The sequence below is a fragment of the Pleurodeles waltl genome, chromosome 1_2 (assembly GCF_031143425.1).
Source record: "Pleurodeles waltl isolate 20211129_DDA chromosome 1_2, aPleWal1.hap1.20221129, whole genome shotgun sequence".
Classification (NCBI taxonomy): domain Eukaryota; kingdom Metazoa; phylum Chordata; class Amphibia; order Caudata; family Salamandridae; genus Pleurodeles; species Pleurodeles waltl.
In genome coordinates, this window is record NC_090437.1 from 984,161,634 (window position 1) to 984,176,406 (window position 14,773).

General features: G+C 45.3%; 1 long non-coding RNA gene across 1 annotated transcript; it reads left to right on the top strand.

Annotated features, from left to right (window-relative positions):
* Positions 1-1,276: 1,276 nt before the first annotated feature.
* LOC138246859 (uncharacterized) lies at positions 1,277-14,172 on the top strand. The gene is made up of 2 exons (XR_011194334.1): positions 1,277-1,489; positions 10,472-14,172. It is a non-coding gene; the product is annotated as an uncharacterized lncRNA (long non-coding RNA).
* Positions 14,173-14,773: the final 601 nt, after the last annotated feature.

A 14,773-nucleotide genomic window follows, 5' to 3' on the forward strand; every position in this document is an offset into this window, starting at 1 on the left:
AATCATATAATATAACACAGTTGGGAGATGATAATCTTTGTCAGCCATGATTGTGTAGCATGCAATTTACAAGTTTGTTCCTGGAGATTACTCAGTGAGCTGAGTGCCTATTGCATACATCACATGCTTTACTCGCAGAAAGACTGAAGAATGATTTACTGCAGTGGTTCCCAACCTGTGGGCCGGGGACGTGGGGGTCTGCGAAGCCTCCTCAGGGGGTCCGTGGCTGCTTAAAAAATGTAATAATATTAGGTCCCAGCTATCAGTAATGACTCCTTGGGGGTCCCCGTGTTCCAATAACGATTCAGTGGGGGTCCCCGGGCTCCAGTATTGATAAAATGGGGGTCCGCAGAAGTCAAAAGGTTGGGAACCACTGATTTACTGCATCTGCTAAATATATCTGTGTACGCTGAAGGTTACACTCAAGAAGAAACCTATATGTAACTTGGAAATTCCAATCCCCGCAAATGGATTAATGCACCCGGTGTAGAGATTTACTTGTATTTCACAGGTTTATTTCAATATGGTTACAATAGTTCATTTGGTTGAGTGTCTGATGCTACCTTACATGGACTGCTGAATCTGTTGCTGAAACCTGTCGTCTCTAAACTCCATGTTCCTCCGTTCCACAAAGTTGAATCCATAGGAATCGCTGTGCATGAGGCTGTTCACCCTCAATCCCATTAATAAAAGTGAGTGACAGGATGGTAAAATGCAAAGATCTGTAATGTGCTTGTGTACAACGTAAAATGCATATTCACACTCAGTACACATTTATGCTGCAGGCACATTAACCCAACAAACTGTGCTGTCACCAATAACTATGCCTGGAAAGATACATAAATGTTAATTAAACTGTTGCAAACCTTTGGAAAGCCTACAACAGTGAATGTTTTTTTTAATTAAAATGTACCCAAAAATGTATTGGAGTCGTTGCAACTGGTGTAAAATCAGTTATTATTTCATTATCATAGCACACTTTTAACTATTTGTAATAAAACCCTTGGGCGCTATGACATAGTATTCTTTTGTTTCCAGAATACACTGCAGGCTTTCAGTTTTACTATTGCTTCTTGTAGTAAATGACCGTAAACTCTTCCTTGTGTGCAGCTTTGCTTTATGTCGGTCTTAGTTTTCAATAAAGGTTGTTGAAAAGAAGCGCAAGAGTGCTCTTGCAACCGACCTTGTTAACCTTTGCCCGCCCCTGGCCGTCTTGACCAATCATCAAGGGTATTGTGTGCAATCCAGCAATCGCGATAGTCAGGCAGGGCTTTGTTTTACATGCTGCTGAGCTAGACCGAGGAGGGAAACCACGAGCTTTGGAGCAGCGTTTTTATCGAGCAAAAAGCCAGGGAATTGCATGCAGAGCACTGCCGGAGCTCTTTGTGTCATTTGAAAGGAACCAAGCAAACAGGGACGGTTTTAAACTGAATCCAGCGCCGTGGGAAGGGAAAGGGTTCAATGGGTGATCTAGCGATGGAGAAACAAAGTGAGTGAGGCATTCAAAGTTAACCCCACCCCAAGGTGAGAGATGAGCACATTTGAGGCATTTAATGATAAACCCCCAAGGTGAGGGATGACCACTTTTGTTCATAAAATTAGAAGGAGAAATTAGCCCCCTCGTTTTAATTGTTATCCCTCGTGTATTCTGTCCTTTAAATAAATCTGGTGCAATTTCCCGCCATTTCCGTTCTGCTTCGTACACTGACTTCTTACATCCACTCTGCTTCCACGGTGCCCCAGCATTGTTCTTTACACTATTTACTCTCAATATACTGTACTGATCTCCATTCATTTCAACCCTCTAGGTCTTTTTGGCACTGTATAGATCTACCCCCTTTAGGATCTAGTAGACATTTGTTTTGCATTCCACAAGTTCTTTGACTTGCTTTGCTCTCCACCATACTCTGCCGCCCTCCACACATGACCTCTTCAGTATACATGAACAACCATCACATCTGCTGGTCACCTTCGCTCTCTGCTCAAGACAAACGCCCTTCATCTTGTACATTCACTCTTCAGTCTTACAGTTCACGCTGCTCACATTTGCTACTGGCCTCTTTTTCCTATCCCGTATATTTGCCCTTCACCATAGCCAACTACACACTTGTATGTAATCTCCATACTGTAAATACAATGCACGCCCACTACTTTTATTTTCCACCACTTCTACCTTCCACCAAATACCTACACCTACTCTCCACACTTGAAATGCACTCCCCACCTTGTACGTTACCTCTCCATGGCCCACACTCACTTTTCATACTAACAAATCTGCAGTGCATGCACTGCATTCACTTTCCTGGAGTAGAGCGAGCCAAAACATTTATCAGGGAAAGCAAAGGCTAGGCTCATCTCTTGCTCTAAGGGCCTGTAGGTGAGGCAAGCCTTGAAAATATTTGGCACATAAGTCATGCAATAAACATCATATTAGAATGTGAAAAAATGTTTTCAAAACTCCAAAACGTGTATTTCTTTAACATTCAGAAGCGTTGCACCTCGGTACATCAGATTATATCTCTGCATTAAGAAGTATTTATTAAAAAAATAGGTTTTAAACATGCATTGAGAAGCATGCCTGCCTCCTCCCTGATAACAATGCTTTTAGTGATCTAAGAGTCAAGTCAGTTGTCATGTGAGTCCTATGTGTCCTTGATTCTGACAGATGGAGCAACATGATGTGCTATTAAATTAAAAATAAGACGTTTTTGTACTTCACACATGCTTAATTTGCATATTTGAAGGTGTTCTCATATGTAAACAAACAAACCAGAGTCTGTGTGAAATATAAAAAAATGTCTATGATCACACAATTTGTTCATGAGGGAACACTGGATGGATCCCATATTTTCCAGTTTCACACTGAAATTCAGGCAGTGTTGGGGTATCTCTTTATTACAGCAAACCCTAATGCTTTGTCTTTAATTGCCCAAGGACATAAGGGGCTTCACAACAGACAAATGCTATGTTACACGTTTTAGGGTTTGCCTAGACCGCAAGACACATTGTTTACATATGGCTTACAACCCCTCCTCCCCCCCAGCATACCATTTGTTAGCTTCATCTTCACTCTCATTTTGTTCATCCCTGTTTGTAACGGCATGCAGGTGTCATGCCCTCTTCTTGTGTTTGGCCCTTCCCTGGCACAAGGACCAAAAACTTTTGTCCATCCACTGTTCCCATTTTTGGAGCTACTGTTTTCTTTATGTTCAAGCACTCCATTTGAGTGCTTGTGTTTTCAGTCTGCCTCCCATATCCCCTTCCATATAGCTTCTATACACCCACCCCCGTTCCATGTTGCTTGTTTTCCATACCACACCCTACCCTGTATTCTACACCTCTGCCAGTGCTCTCTACACCAAAGCACTTTGCACCACTGCACTCTACGCCACTGCATTGACACACCACTGCATTTTACTCTGCACCACTACTCTAGGCCACTGCACTATATGCCACTCTACTCTGCACCACTCCATATCACTGCACTTTATGCCTCTGCACTCTACGCCACCGCACTCTATCCCACACCACTCTATGCCACTCTACTCTGCACCACTTTACTCTAAGCCACGCTAGGCCACTGCACGCTACTCGGCACCACTGCACTTACGCCATTGCACTCTACTCGGCACCACTGCACATTACACAGCTCTATTGTACTTTGTGCCACTCCATGGTGCTGCACTCTGCACCACTCTATTCCCCTCCGCTCTATCCCACAGCACCATATGCTACTCTACTTTACTCTGTACTACTCTACGCCACTGCACTCTACACTGCACCACTCTAATTTATGCCAATGCACTCCACACCTCTCCATCCATTCCACAGTGCCACTCTACCCCACTTCACTAAATGCCACTCTACTCTACACCACTCTACTCTGTGCCACTCTACTATACTACGCTCCAAGCCACTCTATTCTACACTATCACTCCACTCTAATCAACCCCACGTCACTCTACTCAACTTTACCCTTCCAATCCATTATACACCACTGCACTCTATGCCAGTCCACTCCACTCTTTTCCTCGCCACTCTACGAAACTCCAAGCCACTGCACTCTACGCCATGCCACTCTACTCCACAGTGCTGTATAATATGGACAAAGGACATTGGCAATGCCTGTAGCTCTTATGTAGATGAAACCTATTGGATTTACCAGTGCTAGTTTTTTCTGGCACATACAGATTTGTGGGGTTTCACAGGATGCTGAGGTGAGGCAGGCGTTTTGAACCTGGTCCCGCATGTTGCATGGTCGCCAGCTGCAGCCAGTAGGCCACATTGCCTCCTGTGAAACCGCAGCTCCATGTCTATTGTCTAAAGCTCTCACCACACTGGGGGGGTGGTCTTGGTGTGTGTGTGTATAAATATACATCTCTCTGTTTGCCTTCCTGATCACATGTTCTCCACTAAACCTGTATTTCCTTGTCCTTCACAGGTGCTCTCCACTCTCCACGGGTAGTCTTTCCACTCTATTCATCTGGTCTCTGCCCTGTTTATCTACTCTGTCATGGATCCTACCTTATATGTGCTCTCGATCCTATACATCCAGTTTTTACATCTGCCCCAGCACATACATCCACCCTCTATCCTATACAGCCACTCTCCACATATTCACTACAACATGTACATGCATCGTACAACTTCCTCTTGTCGTCTCCATTTAGAATATTCTTTCTTCATATTCCACATTTCCATTCTGCATATGCATTCTCCACACATCCTTAGCACACTTTAAATTGAATTTCTACTCTGGACATCTGCTCTCAAACCCACTTTACATCTGCCATGCTTCTTCCCATGTCTCCACCATCCCTATCAGTGTTTTGTGCCTGCACTACACACTATACATGTGTTGCCTGTGTCCATTCTACACTGTCTAATCATTCTCCAAGAATGCAGTCCCTATACGCTTGAAATTCTGTGTGCACACCCTCAACATCTGTCACCACTCTTGACATGCTAATTGCACCCTCCTACATGCAATCTCCATTTTATACATCCACACCACATCCACTCTCTAACCTGTACATGTGCACTCTAACTGCCACTTTTGCTCCCATCCCATTATATCTTTTTGCTGTCCTGTACATGTTGTCTTCTCCAGATGTGTTCCTTCCACACAGTTATGATCTCATTCCACTCGATGTACACTCCGCTATCCACGTGCTTTCCTCACTGTACATAAACACTCGAAGTTCCACATCTACTTTTTATAGCTGTGTTCCACCTCGCCATATTGGCAGTCTGTGCTCTACATCCACCCCTTCAACCTGTACATCTGCCATCCATAGTCCATATACTCTCTCTGATTCCCCCAACCCATTGTATAACTGTTCTCTGCTATACCTTCACCGTACATGCTCCAAACCTGCCCCACACACAGTCTACATCCTCCAGAAGCCTCCTCTTGCTCTCAGTAGTCTTCTATTCACCCCATACATCAGTTTTCCATGTTGTACCTCTGGTCTCCACCTTGAACATCCACTCTTCATCCTCCCTATCCAGTTTCCATCTGCCTCCTACTCTCCACTCTCCAGATCCGCTCTCCAACCTATACATGCATAAGCCAAACTCCACTTGTGCCCTCCACCCTGTACATGCTATCTCTGCAGCACACATCCACTCTCTATATGCATTTTCCAAACCACCTTGCACACTCTACATTTGCTTTCCACCTTGCACATCTGCATTCCTCATTTCACTGTACCCATTGCATGAACTCTGCCATTTATACCTGTGCTTCTCCCCTTTAGTCTATCATATGCATGTGCTTTGCATGTCTAGTCTATACACTACACATGTCTTCTCTATGTTCTGACTATCCTCTGGGTGCTCCACCCTCTACCCGTGCTCTCCACACTAAATGTGCACTTTCTATCCTTCAAATCTGTCCTTCACTTGCTCTTTCCACTCTGTACATCTATCTGTCATCTACTTTGTGGATCAACCCTGCACAAGCTTCTCCCATCTGCACATGCTCTCCATTTTACTGTCACTCTCCACAATCTCCTTCTAAGCTATACATGTTCACCTCAGCCGCTACTTTTTCCCCTCCTTTATATTTGTGTGCAATCCTGTACACATGTCTAATTCTAGATGTGATCTCTCCTCTACAGATGTGGGCTCTCCCCACCAGCTATGCTGTATTTCCTGCAGTCTCTACTGTCCACATTGTGTCCGTGTACATCGACTCACCACGATCGACATGCACTCTCCAATTGTTCTCCCTACCAGCACATCACATCTGCAGTGCATGCTCTACATCTGTTCTTTATCCTAAACATCCACTCTCTGGGTTCCACATCAACTCTACATTCTGTACATCTGCACTCCACAACACTTTCCACACAAAACATTCCCTCTCCACATAGTCTGAGCTCCACCCTCTACATCCTTTCTCTACCCGTTAAATCAGACCACTTTCTCAGCCACTACATTTGTTCTCTAGTCTCTACATTGTGTCTCCGACCTTTACATTCACTTTTCATCCCCTTAACATACACTGCTGACCCTCTCCATCTGCTCTCTACAATCTGTCGAATCTATTTATACTCGCCATCCTCTGTCTGCCGTGTGCATCTGCTGTCTGCAATGTATATACCAGATCTTTATCCTCGACGTCTATTCTTTTCCTTCAACACAAGATCTTTATATTCTCATCTATGTCCTCAACATGCACTCTCTTTTTCTACAGCTATTCAATTTCTATCTCAACTACGTAAATCAGCTGTACAGAAGTTCTCCTTATCAACTCTCAACATTCACTTCTGCTCTGAACACCACACTTCATATGCCAAATTCACAATCTTCAATCCATTGCTGTAATGTTCCATTATCCACAACCACTACTTGATGCCGTTCTCCATATTGTCTTCACATACTACTTACACTGTGTTCTATGCTCTTTTGTTCCTCAGTTCACATCCCCTGTTGATATCTGCTTTCTCCACTCAACATTTGCTCTACTTCTACTCTGATCCGCATTAATATATGCTCACCATATACAGTTTCTCAAAATCTACTCTTTATTTCATCCCCTTGAATTTAAAACCTGATCTTACTAATAGCTTCACAACACTTATACCATTTACCTTCTGCCACTCAGATCACTATATAGCTCACAAAAGGCCACTTACCAAAGACTTCCACTACTTAAAATGGCTCATTCCATCTCCCACAGCAGTTGCACATTCGCAGTGCCCATTCACCAATAGCCACTTCTACCATATCCTTACCACTCACATCCCAAATGCCACATAACATACCAGTCAGACCACTATTTGCCGTCAAGTTCGTGCAGTACCACTTATTGACACCTTCTTCTCACTGACAGCCATTAGGTTTACTCCTCACACTTTTTACTGACCAGAACCATGCAATGCCATTTACAAAAGTCTCCCTGCAGTGACACCATCATTTTTTCAGCCACTCTCACTACTTGCCCTTAACCATGCATCACAACTCAGTTTCTGTTTTGTACAGTTTCTCTGAACATCACTCATAACCACTCAACACCAATTGGTCGCACTCACAAACTGCGCAACTGGCTGATATTGTCATCTCCTGACAACACTGTAGAGATTCACGTCATGTATATCCAGCCATTCACCCACAGGTACTCAGATCCCTCACTCACAGTACCCTTGTATTTACTCCACTGACATTTGTTGCTTACCAGTGCTTTATTACTCATTCAATACATTATTTACCCACACAACACCAACGACTTGCAAATGTACCCACTCATAGTTGACCAGCAGCTTACCGAAAGACATTCACAATAAAGCTCACATAGCTCTCTATTTCCTGCTTAGCATACCGTACTTGCACATAACTCAGAACCAATGAAGTGCACTCATAATAATCACCATCCTCTCTCTCACAGCTCCTCATAATGCTCATCTCTCACTGTTACCACTTAACTGTCACCACTCACAGCTTGTAGTAGCTAAAAGAAGGAAGGGGTATCATGGGTGAGAATAGTGGGTAAAAGATTAGTCTGCACATTTAAAAGTAGAATGACTTGTTAAAACACAGTTCCCACACATTCCTCACCATCTGGTTTTAATCGTAATCACTGGTTACTGTGGCACAGTTACTGGAATTGCGGTGTGTAGTGTGTCTGGTGCATCTGTGAGATTCTCTAATTGAGGGGCTTTATATATTTTGTTAATATCACACTCCGAAGTCAAATGGATAGGAAGGAAACATTAATCTGTGAAAATTACCTTGAGTGATCACTGTGATATTGTGCTAGAATAAAAAGATAAATACAAAAAAAACTATCCAGAATTCCTCAGTCATTGTGAACAAACACACCTTGAAGAAGTCATCATACGTAATGTAAACACATCTTGAAGTAGTCATGTTGTCATCAAAAAGTAATGCAAACACATCCTGAAGTACTCATGAAGTAATCCAAACACATCCTGAAGTACTCATGAAGTCATCATGAAGTAATACAAACACATCCTGAAGTAGTCATAAAGTAATCCTCAGGTATTCAAGAAGTTGTCTCCTGTTATCCCCAAATTGTCATGAAGTCATCCTGTAGTAGTTAAAGATATTCACACATTTTTCAGGGAAGTCATCAGAACACCATCCTAGAGTAGTTTTTGTGATGACTCTAGAGTCATCTCATTTAAATATTTCGCCCTATACACATACTTCAGGATGGCTTGGGATGACTTCCCCAGATAATTACAAGAATAGCTCAGCTGAAGTCATCCGATGACTTCAGAATGACTCCAGGAAGATCTTCCTTTTTGACTTGAGGTAACAGGGCAAGAGGCACTTGTTACAAGAGATTCTAATATACGCACACTTTGATCAAAGAAGAGGAGCAGGCCAGGGAGGCATAGTTGGACCCTCGGAGGACCAAGTCTAACTCACCCAGTAGGTTCCAGAACATACAGGGCAACAAGAGTGAAGTAGAGGAAGTGAGGAGGGGTGGTGAACAAAGAACGGGCCAGGTGGGCCCGGAAGGGGTTAGCATGCGCACTCCCTTTACCCTCCTCCCTCTCAGCCTCATTCTCAGTAGGTAGCAGTACCATTGTGTGGGAAAACCCGTGTTCAGTTTTACTAGGCATCCATTCGAAGGGGCCACTACCTGGAAGAGACCATGACCTCCTGGCTAAGAGCCCATTGCCATTTGCTGGTGGGCGTCATTAGTCGCTCCACCGTGGAGGGGGTGAGGTGCCTGGGATGGGTTGTGACCGGAAGTGGTCCCTGGGTATGCGACGGAGGGGAGGGGGTAAAGTGTTATCCCTTAAAAGTGGGCGAGCGCTGGATGGCCCCCTCTTTGTCCCCTGGTGTGCTGCAACAAGGAGGTCGCTTGCTGGCTCTTGTGGTCTACTAGGTAAGCGAGCAGCACGGAAGGGGGGGGGCTTGGCATAGCACTTGGATTTGCGTTACAATTAACTCATGGGGATTTGGTTTAAAGTTGGAGTGGATTTGGGCTTCATGAGGGCGGTAATTGCCTCGACATAAGAGGTTATCTGGGGCATGGCACATCACTTATACAGTGGCTCATGTTCCTGTTCCCGCGCAGAGTCACGGTGCAGGAGCAAAAATAAATGAATGAAGACACAAGTGTTCTTGTGAAGAACATTCTTTGATCAGGGTGCCTTACATACAAGATCGATTAAAAATTATTAGCAATGGTGATCAGTTTCTTTAGTTTAAGGGGCGGTGAGTGCAATAACAACTGTTTAGGCTTGTCATCAGCCATCGATTATTTAACATTGATGTTTATTCAAGTGCAGGTATCTTGTATGCTGGTTATATCATATCTGACCGCGACATTTTAATTTTTGTGTTGAAGGGGCATAGAGAAATAGTGCATTGGCGCCATCTAGTGGCCACAACAAGTAATGGCCATCTATATTATAGTTAATGGAGGCTTGCTGCTGACCGTAAACTAGGGCCAGGTTATTACAAAAGGGCAAAGCAGATTATCTTGCTGGAGACGGAGAAGGTGAGGTAGTTGGTTTTTACCGGCTGTGATGATTTTATTCAAGCTACTGTTTTATTGTTGTATTCTAGTAACACCTATAGCATCTAATCTACCCTAAGGATAAGATTCTTGAGGGTCCAGGACCATTTTTCTAAGGTAAGGTGTATAGCTCACTAAGGCTAGAAAAAAAGTGCAGCCATGGCTGGGGGTCCAAGTTGGCTGAGCTCAGATTGCATGTGAGTGCCTTTGGAGTTATTAGGGGCCTTGGGACAATTTTAGAGGAGCAGATCTGAGGATGGGCTTAGATGGATTTTATCTTGGCTTGGACGGGGGAGACAGACAGAAGGTCATTAATCATGTTCAGGGTGCGTAGCTATGGGGTAAAATGAGAGATAAGACTCCTAAGGACTCTTTTGTTTGCCCGTACTCTCTCCACCAGGATTAATAAGGGCTGGGTACCTCGTGCACACTCTAAGTACCATCAGTAATAGTGGTTTTGTTACCTTCTAGGATGGCACCTAAGCGAGCGCGCTCATGAGCAAAACGTCTGACCGAGGCAACTCAAGAGGTCCAAGATGGGGTCGACCCTGCAGCACAGAGGCAGTTCATGCAATTATTGTCAGCAGCACAACGGCATGGAATGGACTTGGCCCTCAGGGGAGTCGAAGATGGTCCACGATCTGCCGAAGGGGCCAACAGTTCCAGGAAGCCACCAAAGAGGGCAAGGTGGGCACTAACTAGGTTCAGAGAGGCTGCTGGGGGCTCAGGAAAGACCATGTTAACAACAACATCCCCAAGTGTAGCAGTAACAAGCGTAGACGGTGAGTTGCCAGCATCCAGGTTAAGAGGGGGGTGCAATGTGGGTACACAAGCTTTGATTCCCCTGCGGAGTAGCAGAATTGGCAACACCAACGTAGGGGTGGAATAACAGCAAACAATGGTTATTTTGCCTACTGAACATGCCAAGACAACTAAGGGGAAGGTGGAGCAACCATCTCAATCGCTTGACCCTAGGGGGCAGGTGGCACCGCCACTGGTGCAGCAGATTCAGAGGGTAACTAACCTGTTGACAGTGCCCCAGACGGAACCCTCCTTGTCAGTAAGTTCCCTCGGGCCTCAGCAGCCTGTGCTCAGAATTACAAATCCTGCGTATACAGTTAAGGGCCATGGCAACCCAGCAGCTATAGTATGGCGGGGGAATACAGTACCCAGTGTGACATCTCATCTTGGCACACCGGGTGCTTCGCAGGGCAGTTGTCTCAGTGGTGGCCAAGATGTTCAGGGGTGGGTCATAGTTCCAGGGAATCCTTCCACCAATGTAGTGCCAGTGCCGTCAAGCACGCAGCAGGTGCTGGCATATGGGCAGGTAGGGGGCTTAACTGTCCCACAAGCTGCCCACATTTCCCATTTGCCAAAACTAGTTTTCAGAAGTGCTAATCCAACAATCTGCCAACCTGGGTCCATAGTGTGGAATGTACCAGCAGAAATGAAAGAAAAAATATGTAAAGGAGAATTTTGTGATTTTTTGACCTTATCAATGCAGGGGTGCTGCCAGAGAAGGGGAGGCAAGCTATTGTTGGAGATTTTTGGCCCAAGAAAATGTGGGTGGAGAGATCACTGAGGAACTGGGTGACAGGCTTTGCCATTTATGAAGCTATCCTTACTGAAAGGTTTCCCTCCGTGGCTCCTCAAATTATGGGTTATATTTCCCTCATTCATAGTACGGCATCAGACTTCCCTGGGACAGCCTGGATGCAGTACAACATGAAGTTTAGGCAGATAAAGGCTTTCCGCCCCGAAATTGCATGGGATCAGAGGGAAATTAATCTGTGGCATGCCGAATTTGAAGTGGCACACAATATGGCTAAGTTGAACCACTCCTTTTGTTCCAGTAGACAAGAGGGAGGAAAAGAGAAACGCTTGTTGGCAATTCAATTGGAAAGAATGCTTTCTGAGGGTTGCTTGTAAATGCAAGCACATCTGCTCCTTATGTGGTGGGCAAGGGCACCCTGAAGCAAAATGCTTCAAAAAATTTGGAAAACCCAGGGACCAAGCAACTAAACCTCATTAGTCTGACTCAAACAACGCAGAAAGCCTTTCTTCCCCGTCATGATCACACACGGAACCGACAGGTAAAGTCTTCAGGAGTCAGGCCTGTCCCCAGAAATAATCTCCAAGAGCAAAATTTGGTGCACCATTCATTAATCAAAGCAGTAACCCCTCATACGTTTGCATGTCCTGGCTCATCTGCTGGGGAGATACAAGACTGAGGAGGCACGTATTCTTTACAATGGCTTCAGAGATGGGTTTCGCATACCAGCCAGCGTTATTCACAACCCTCTCCCCTCTAAAAATCAAAAGTCTGTCTTAGAGCAGCCTGCCATTGCCAAAGAAAATATTTAGGAAGAGCTGCAGAAAGGTAGGGTGGCTGGCCCTTTCCTCAAGCCACCATTAGAGAATCTAGTCTGCTCCCCACTGGGTCTGGTACCTAAGAAAGAGTTTGGTAACTACAGACTGATCCACAACCTTTCCTGTCCCCCAGGACATTCAGTTAATGATGGGCTAGACGCCAGCGGGTGTACGGTCCCGTACACGTCTTTTGATGAGGCTCTCAACAAGCTATGAGCTCTGGGTAGAGGGGCCCTTATGGCCAAGTCAGACGTCCAGTCAGCATTCAGGCCAGTGCATCCACAAGATTTTCACCTCTTAGGTTTTACGTTTGAGGGCAAGCTGGCCCTGGACAAGTACATGGACAAGTGCATGCCCATGGGCTATGCAGTTGCATGTGCACATTTTGAGACCTTTAGTCATTTTCTGAAATGGGCATTTCGAGATCTGGTGGTGTCAGAGAACATTGTTCAGTACCTGGATGACTTCCTCTTCATGGATCCACCAGGGTCCCAGACTTGCAAACGTGCCCTACAAGGTTTCCAAGAACTAGTTACTGTAAGTAGTGGGGGTCCCACTAGCAGCAGAGAAAACAGAGGGCCCCATGACTAGGCTGACTTTGGTAGGTATTGAGATTGATTCAGAGGAGGGAGTATGCAGGCTCCCACCTAATAAAGTTCTTGAATTCCGGACAACCTTATTGGATTGCCTGAGCTCAACCAAGGTGACCCTCCATCAGTTACATAGGTTGGTGGGGCAGCTTAACTTTGCACTCAGGACCATTCTCATGGGGTGGGTCTTTTCCAGGAACATCGCCAGGGCCATGACTCGCTTGAAAGCCAAGCATCATCACACCCGTCTCTCAAGAAATGTTAGAGAGGACCTTCATATCTGGGTGGAGTTCTTGCAGGATTTTAATGCATCAGTGATTTGGCCACAGCTGGCGCTGAGCAATGCTGAACTAAACCTGTACACAGATGCGGCAGGGAGCGTTGTTTTCGGAGCCATTCTGGGGAACAAGTGGTGCATGCAAAACTGGCCAGAGGATTGGTTCGAAAGAGGCTTGACCAAGAACCTGACATTCCTGGAGCTCTTTCCCATTATTGTGGCATTGCATATATGGAGGTCTCAGCTCTCTAGCAGCAGAATAATTTTTTGGTCAGATAAAATGTCAGTCGTCTCAGCCATTAATAATCAAAGAGCACAGTGCCAACTCGTCCTGCACCTTCTCAAAGCTATGATTCAGGTCTGCCTCGCTGAGAATGTGCACTTCACAGCAAATCTTGTTACAGAGGTCAAGAGCTGATGCCCTGTCTCGTTTTAAGTTGACAGATTTCAGAACTCAACTACCATAAGCAGACAAGGAGATGTCACCTTTCCCTGTGAGCCTATGGAAGCTTGGTGTCCCATTGTCCCGGACTAAGCGAGCATATGAAGTTGCATGATGGACATATCGGGCCACCATGCCAGAGTGTAGCAAAGAGGGTCTTTTTCAACAGGCCAGCATAATATTTTTTTTGGGTGTGCAACGGAAGGCTGGTAAGTTAGTGGCAGCAGTGAGGCATCAGCTGTCAGCAATTGCGTTGTTTGCTGGTCTATGGGGTGTGGCAGACCCCACTAAGGACTTTAGAGTGAAAAAGGCCATTAAGGGGTGTGAGAGGCTAGTGCCCGCCAGTCAGGACAACAAGAGACCGATTCATGTAAATAGACTACTCCAGTTTTTAGGAGTCTTACCCAAGGTATGTTCTTCCCCCTTTGAGGTCAGACTTTTCAGCTTGGTTTGTTCTGTGGCATTATTTGGAGCTTTCTGAATTTCAGAATTGGTAGCTAGGTCACAGGCTGACACACAAGCAGGGATTAAGTGACAGGATGTGGTACTTGGTCTGCATTCACTGAGCTTGTTAGTCAGAAGATCCAAAACCAATGCTGGGTGTAAGGGCTTATGAGTACAGCTAGGTGAGACACCACTCGGCTATGACTTTCTGGTTTCTCTGGCTAGAGATTACCTGTGAGTCAGACCACAGGAGGGACATCCCAATTTAATTTCCTGATACATGCAAATGGGGCCCCTATGGCTAGGGCACAGTTCACACGGATCTGTCAGAAGGCCCTAGGAGTGTTGAGGGCACCCACGGTAGGTTTTACTTCACACTCTTATAGGACTGGTGCAGCTACAACTGTGGCAGGAATGGGAATGTATCCAGAGGGAATTAAGGCTATTGGAAGATGGATTTCCAATTGCTTTGAACGCTACATGAGACCTCATTTGGCATAGGGGGAGTGTGGTAGAGCTCTCCCCCCTCTTAACCCATCTTGTTCCCTCACCACTACTTTGAAGGACGGTGAGTTGCAGCCTCCGTTTGTTTCATTACAGGAAAAAACATCAAGGTTTGTTGGCTTGGGGATTCAGTAGTCAGCAGTGCA